This window comes from Myotis davidii, unplaced genomic scaffold (assembly GCF_000327345.1).
Source record: "Myotis davidii unplaced genomic scaffold, ASM32734v1 scaffold1029, whole genome shotgun sequence".
NCBI lineage: Eukaryota > Metazoa > Chordata > Mammalia > Chiroptera > Vespertilionidae > Myotis > Myotis davidii.
In genome coordinates, this window is record NW_006300362.1 from 9,234 (window position 1) to 16,911 (window position 7,678).

General features: G+C 46.6%; 1 long non-coding RNA gene across 1 annotated transcript in view; it reads right to left on the minus strand.

Annotated features, from left to right (window-relative positions):
- The window catches only part of LOC107185125, a 15,281-nt gene extending 8,967 nt beyond the window's left edge, over positions 1–6,314 (minus strand). Inside the window, exons 1-2 of the long non-coding RNA XR_001516039.1 lie at positions 6,276–6,314; positions 5,984–6,054 (exon numbers count right to left, since the gene is read on the minus strand). This is a non-coding gene — a long non-coding RNA (uncharacterized LOC107185125). The remainder of the gene's footprint in view (positions 1–5,983; positions 6,055–6,275) is intronic.
- Positions 6,315–7,678: the final 1,364 nt, after the last annotated feature.

The following is a 7,678-nucleotide window of genomic DNA, read 5'->3' on the forward strand; positions in this document are numbered from 1 at the left end:
ACAGCAGAAAGACTGGGAATGACTGGTCACTATGACACACACTGACCTCCAGGGGGCAGCCTCTCAATGCAGGAGCGGCCCTCTGGTGGTCAGGGCGCTCTCACAGGGGAGGAGCTCTGCTCAGCCACAAGCCAGGCTGATGGCTTCCAGTACAGTGGTGGTGGTGGGAGCCTCTCCTACCTCCTCAGCAGCACAAAGGATGTCCAACTGCAGCTTAGGTCTGCTCCCCGCTGGCAAGTGGAGATTCCCCGAGGGCTGCCAGGCTGCCAGAGGGATGTCTGATTCCCAACTTAGGCCCAATCCCCTGAGGAGCAGGCCTAAGTCAGCAGCTGGTCATCCCCTGAGGGTTCCCAGGCTGCGAGAGGGCACAGGCTGGACTGAGGGACCCCCCCACCTCCGTGTGCAAAAAGGTTTTTGTGCACCAGGCCTCTAGTCTATACTAATAAAAGGGTAATATGCTAATTAGACCGGACATCTTCTGGATGATCTTCCGGATAAAGGCGCTGCTGCGAGAGCTGAGGCAAGCCTTGGGAGGGCCCATCGCAGAGCCCCAGCTGGGTAGATAGGACCTCCCTCTGCGCAGCATTGATCACAGAGCCCTGGCAAGGTGGGCAGGGAGGGCAGGGCCTCCCTGTGGGCGGCTATCAATGGCAGAGGCCAGGCTGAGTGGGAAGGACCTCCCTCTGCTCTGTGATTGATCACAGGCCAGGCCTAGGGATCATACCCATGCACAAATTTACTGTGCTGGGCCTCTGGTCTATACTAATAAAAGGGCAATATGCTAATTAGACTGGGTCAACTGGACATCTTCTGGACGTCCGACTTCTTTCTGGACAAAGCCACAGTGGCGGGGGCCAAGGCAGAGGTGATTAGGGGCTATCAGGCCAGCAGGGGAGCAAGCAGTTAGGGGCGATCAGGCTGGCATGGGGAACAAGCAGTTAGGGGCGAGATCAGGCCAGTGCGGGGGAGCAAGCAGTTAGGGGCACAATCAGGCCTGCATGGGGAGCAAGCAGTTAGGGGGTGATCAGGACAGTAGGGGAGGGCCATTGGGGGCGATCAGGCTGGCAGGCAGAGCTGGTTAGGAGCGATCAGGCAGGCAAGCAGAGGCTGTTACAGGTGATCTGGCAGGCAGGCAGGTGAGCAGTTAGGAGCCAGCGGTCCCAGATTGTGAGAGGGATGTCCCAGATTGGAGAGGGTGCAGGCCAGGCTGAGGGACACCCCTCCCCCCCAGTGCACGCATTTCATGCACTGGGCCTCTAATCTATAATAATAAAAACATAATATGCTAGTTAGACCGGACATCCTTCCGGATGACCTTCTGGATAAAGCCAGGGCTGCGAGGGAAGCCTGGGTCCCAGATGCCTGCTGGCAGTCAAAGAGAAGCCTGGGTCCTGGGTGCCAGAGGGGAGCCAGTGCTGGCAGCCGGGGTAAGGAAGGCCTACTCTTTTATGAATTTCATGCATCGGGCCTCTAGTAAGACAAATAAGTGTTAGGGATATAATATACAACATGATGACTGTACATTCAGTTTTTTTGATTGGAGAAGTAGGGACTCTAATGAGGGAAAATGTTAAAATAGAACTTCCTTTAAAAGATTCCAGTTCTTATAAAAGGATTTTTGGTATCATCAAAAACCCCTTTATGCATGGGCAAGATATAGTCCTTAGAAATGATAAGTAGGATTTTGACAGTGGGAAGGACCTAGAAAAACAGATAGGACTTTTAAAAGGTGACATTATGCCCTGGCCTTTGTTGCTCAGTGGTTACAGCATTGGCCCACCCACCAAAGGGTCTCGGGTTCAATTTCCAATCATGAGCAAGTACCTGAGTTCCAGGTTTGATCCTCAGCACTGGTCAGAACTCCTGCAGGAGGCAACCAATCAAAGTGTCTCTCTCACATCGATATTTTTCTCTCTCTTTCCCCTCACCCCCTCCCTTCCACCACTCTCTCTAAAAATCAATGGAAAAATATAATTGGGTGAGAATTACTAAAAAAAAAAAAAAAAAAAAAAAAAAGATAGTGAAAGCATATTTTGACTGGACAGTGAGGAGACCAGTACCTAAACAGTGCAGCAATTTCAACTGGTGTGCTGCAGAATTTTTAAAACATGCAGTACCTGACTATTTAATCAGAGGCACTGACCTCTTTTCCCTTAGACTGTTAAATAAAAATGTGAAAACAGTCAACACAACAAGAGCCATCTGGTGTGAGTGAATCAAAGTTATGCCTTTTTTTTTTTCAGATCAGCAAAAAGCATATTTTTTGGTAGGTTGCAGAATTTTAGTAATTAATTTATGTGTGCCAGGAGATGAAAAAGGCTAAAAATTGCTGATATAGAGTGAAAATTGGGAAATAAGGATAAACAGGATAAATACATTTGGAAATAAGGGAAGCACTGGAAGCTTCTAAGCAGGGCAGTGAAATTAGAACTGCGCCATCAGACTAGAACAGTTTCTCAACCTCGACTCTACTGATACCAGGGCCAGATAATTATTTCTTGTGAGGGGCATTCTATCACTGTAGGATGTTTTAGCAGGTTCCCTGGCCTCCACCTATTGGATGCCAGAGGTACCCACCATTCATGACAATCAAAATGTTTCTAGGCATTATCACATATCTGATGGAGGACAATATTACCTTTGGGTAAGAGCCACTGGACTCAACACAGATTAGTATGAAAAAAACAAGGCAAGGGTAATAATTTAAGATGCAATCACAGCTGACCCTTGAACAACATGGGGACTGAAGCATCAATCACCATGCAGTCAAAACTCCATATGTAACTTTGACTCCCCCAAATGACCTTTGGTATCCAAAGGGGATTGTTTTATGGAACCCCAAAATACCAAACATATGAATGCTGGAGTCCCTTATATAAAACTAGAGGCCCAGTGCACGAAATTTGTGCATGGAGGGGGTGGTCCCCTCGGCCCAGCCTGCACCCTCTCTAGTCCGGGACCCCTTGGAGGATGTCCAACTTCTGGTTTAGGCCAGATTTTGGGGATAGGGCCTAAACTGGCAGTCGGACAACCCTCTCACAATCCTGGTCCACTGGCTCCTAATCGCTCACCTGCCTGCCTGCCTAGTCGCCTGCAGCCATCTTGTGAGGGTTTGAGGGTCAATTTGCATATTACCTCTTTATTATATAGGATGATGCAGAATAATGCATACAGTTGCCCTCCACATCTATGGATTCCCAACTGTGGATGTAAAACATTACCTTCAACCTGCAGCCGATTGAATCCAAAGATGTGAAATCCAGAGATATGGAGAGCCAACCTATTTTCCAGAATTTGTTGGCCAGCCTACACTTTTTTCCCCATCATCAACCAAAACACAAGAATTAATTCCATATATTCTTGGTTTCACTTTAGAAAAATGCTAATTAGAAGTTCACTGTTTAAAATAATAACAATAGTTAGCAGCATTTATTGAACAATTTCTGTTTGCAGACCCTGTACTAAGCTTTTTACTGGAATTGTCACATTTAACCCTCAAATCAACTCTAGGAGGCAATCACCATTAGAAAGAAACTATAACTCAGAGAGATAAGTAAATTACTCCAAGAATAATCAGCAAATTAGAGATGAAATCTGTTGTTTTTTCTCACTGAGGACTTTTTATTGATTTTAGAGAGGAAGGGAGAGGAAGAAAGAGAAACATGGATTGGTTGCCTCCCATGCCCATATGCCTGAACCCAAAACCTAGGTATATGCTCTGATCAAAAATTTAACCTGAAAACCTTTGGGTGTACTGGACCATGCTCCAACCAACTGTGCTACACCAGCCAGAGCAGAGATGAGATTTAGATTCAGACTACTGGATTCTAAAACCCCAACCCCTTATGCATTACCCTACACCAGTGGTTGGCAAACCTTGGCTCACGAGCCACATGTGGCTCTTTGGCCCCTTGAGTGTGGCTCTTCCACAAAATACCATGTGCGGGTGCACACGTACAGTGCGATTGAAACTTCGTGGCCCATGCACAGAAGTCGGTTTTCAGCCTAGGCAAGTCTATTTTGAAGAAATGGTGTTTTGAAGAAGTGGGGGATGTTGGTCCGTTGGGCGATGGGAGACACAGCACAGGCCGTGGGATATGCAGCATGGGGAAGGTACATTGTTTTGAGGTACATTCGCTGAGGTTGACCCCTTCCAACTCTCCCATCCACCCTCGTCTATCTGAAACAAGTATACAAGACGAGTGTGGATGGGAGAGTTGGAAGGGGTCAACCTCAGCAAATGTACCTCAATCAGATTGAGGACATTTTTAGCAAAGGTCAGTTTAGGAGTACCCTAATTAAGTTAATAACAATGTACTTACCTATACAGTTTAAGTTTAAAAAATTTGGCTCTCAAAAGAAATTTCAATCGTTGTACTACTGATATTTGGCTCTGTTGACTCAGATTGCTGACCACTGCCTTACACTATCTCCCACAGGGCATCTTTCATAATTAGCATGCAAGCTGTTTATGAGCATCTGGCCCTAAAATAAACCATGTATACCAATAAGCTGACAAGTTCATATAGACCTTTAATTCACAGTTAGAAGTATCTAGCCCTCTTCCTGTATGGCAAACTCTCTCTGACTAGATCTAAAAAGCAAACACTCTCTTCTATACTATTTCTGCAGTTGCCCTAAGGTCTGAAGAGCAAAGTAGCATCTTCCTCAAATTCTTAATAATATATTCCGGATTAAAGAAAGACCAATACAGCTTTACATATAATTCAAAGCATAGCAGACTTGTACCTCAACTTACAAATACCAAGCGATGTGAAGTACCCTCTTCCACAATAAAATATATCCATGGTTGGCACCACTGTCATAGTGTCTATATTTCTGAACCTCTGCTGATCACCAAGGCAACTAGCTAACCCCTTCAACCATATGAAAAGCAAATCCAGTACCACACACTATCTCAGTGTGCATGTCCTGCCAGAGTCAACACACATTGGACTGCAGGCTGGGAGGCATGGCATGGAAGAAATGGCTGGGATATATAATTTATTATGGTTAATATGAAATACTATGCCATTAGTTAGCATAACCTTGATCAATAAATCCCTAGCATGAAGCTACTCATACCATATCTCTGCTTAGGGCATGTCCAATTTTACATGAGTAATTTTCCCAATTGCCAGCATTTGGGGCAGTGGCTTCTAGTTTTGGTTTTTCTGAACTAATTGCTTGAACCCATTTAGATCACATCTATAATAATAAAAGCATAATATGGTAATTAGACTGGACATTCTTCTGGACAAAGCTGGGGCTGCGAGGGAATCCCGGGTCCCGGCTGCCTTTCTTCATTGTAAATAAAGAAAGAACCAGACAAAGTCTATGAAACATCTGTTTGCAAACTTTGGACAACTGGCAATGCAGAATTTTGATCACTGAGAGAAGGAAAAAAAGGGAGAGAGCCCTAATATGTATTTTGCTGATTTTCTGCCTGGAGAAACTTTCTGGATCATACATAGTACATGGAAGGGGATTCTAAACAAAACATGGTGGTCTCACTGAGTTGGGAAAACAGATCAGGGATCAGGGAGGCTGCAGTGGCTGGACTTTGTGGGCCAGTGTATCAGAGAGAAGGGCATTGCCCAGATAAAGAGCCCCAAACATCTGCATGGGGTCTCACTGAGTCTCTAGCTGAATACTGTGCCCTGCATATTTAGAATGAGATTTCAAGTGGTTGGTCAAAGAACAATTACTGAGAACAGAAAAAACTACTAGGAAGCTATAGGCTAAACAAGTACCAGCACTAACAAAGAATTGAGAAATGGTAGAGTTCTGACCCCACACAGTAATGAGACCCTTTTACTTTCCAAGTTAAGCTGCTTTTTAAAAGAACAAAAAATTTAGACACTTAGCAATTACTAATGAGACCTTTTTGAATATCCAGTACAGTTAATAGAGACCCCAGAAGGGCCATGCCTTCATATTAAGGCTAAATTGCCCTAGATTAAAGGCCACCATAAGTACATACCAACAGAGCTTAAATTCAAGTCTTGAAAGCTGATCTGCAGGCAATTTAACTGTCTTCCACGTAAAGCTGCTCTTTAAAAGAAGTACAAAAAATTTAGAAACTTAGCAATTACTGGGAAGAAGGAGGAAAGTGGGAATCAAAATGAGCAAATATAAATAGGCTAAAAAAACCAATAATGATCAAAAACAGATAAGAATTTTAGACAGCTATTATAAAAATGTTGAGGCATTTAAACGAAAGGATGAACATAATAAGGAGATAAATAGAAGATATAGAAAAGAGCAAAGTGCACCCTAGCTGCTTTGGCTCAGTGGATAGAGTGTCAGCCCATGGACTGAAGGGTCCCAGGTTTGATTCCCATTCAAAGGCATATGCCTGGGTTGCTGGTTTGATCCCCAGTGGGGGGCATTGCAGCCAATCACTGATTCTCTCTTGTCATTGATGCTTCTATATCTCTTTCCTTCTCCCTTTCTCTCTGAAATAAAAATATATATAAAATTTTAAAAAAGAGCAAAGTGCAACTTCTAGAAATAAAAGACCTTCCTATCTAATAATAGACAAACATGGTAATTAACCGTAACTTTGCTACCCTTCTCATTGGCTAATCAGGGTGATATGCAAATTAAATGCCAACCAAGATGGCGGCCGGCAGTCAGGCAGCTGAAGCGAGCAGGAGGCTTGCTTGCTCCAGAGATGGAGGAAGCCAGGGTTCCCCGCCTGCCGCTGTCGGCCTCTGAGCTGCACTCTAAGAAACAATGTTGCAATTATAGAAGCTAAACAAGCCCCATGCTTTCAGCCAGCCAGCCTGAGCTGGAGTTGCAACAGTGTTTCAATTATAGAAGCCAAACAAACGGAGGTCTCAGAGCTAAAGCCACGCTCAGCTCCAGTGACAGCCATAGAAGGTAAATAAATCCCAGAATAAAAAAAAAAGAAAAAAAGGATAGGTTGGGAGCTTCAGTCACCCACCTGCCTGAAAACGGCCCTCAGCCCCTCACCCAGACTGGCCAGGAACCCCAGTGGGGACCCCCACCCTGAAGGGGGTGTGACCAGCTGCAAACAGCCATCATCCCCTCATCCAGGCTGGCCAGGCACCCAAGCGGGACCCCCACCCTGATCCAGGACACCCTTCAGGGCAAACCAGCTAGCCCTCACGTGTGCACCAGGCCTCTTTCCTATATAGTAAAAGGGTAATATGCCTCCCAGCACCGGGATGAGTGGAGCCACGAGGCCTCCCGAACCCAGGATCAGGGGAGCCACAAGGCCTCACGCCCCGGGATCAGCCAAGCAGCAAGGCCTCCCAGCACTGGGATCAGTGGAGCAGCGAGGCCTCCTGGCCCCGGGATCAGTGGAGCGTCCCAGCACTGGGATCAGTGGAGCAGCGAGGCCTCCTGGCCCCGGGATCAGTGGAGCGTCCCAGCACTGGGATCAGTGGAGCAGCGAGGCCTCCTGGCCCATGGAGCAGCGTGACAGGGGGCAGCCCACAAACCCCCTGATCGCCCTGCAGCTCTATGTGTGACAGGGGGCGGGGCCCCAACCCCCCGCCCCCCACGGGCCCTGCTCTGTTTGTGATGGGTAGAGTCATAACCTCCCCATTGGCCCTGCCCTGAGGATGACAGTGGCGGTGCCCCAACCCCCTGATCGGCCCTGCTCTGTGGGTGATAGAGGGCGGCTCCCCAAACCCAGCCCCCCACACGG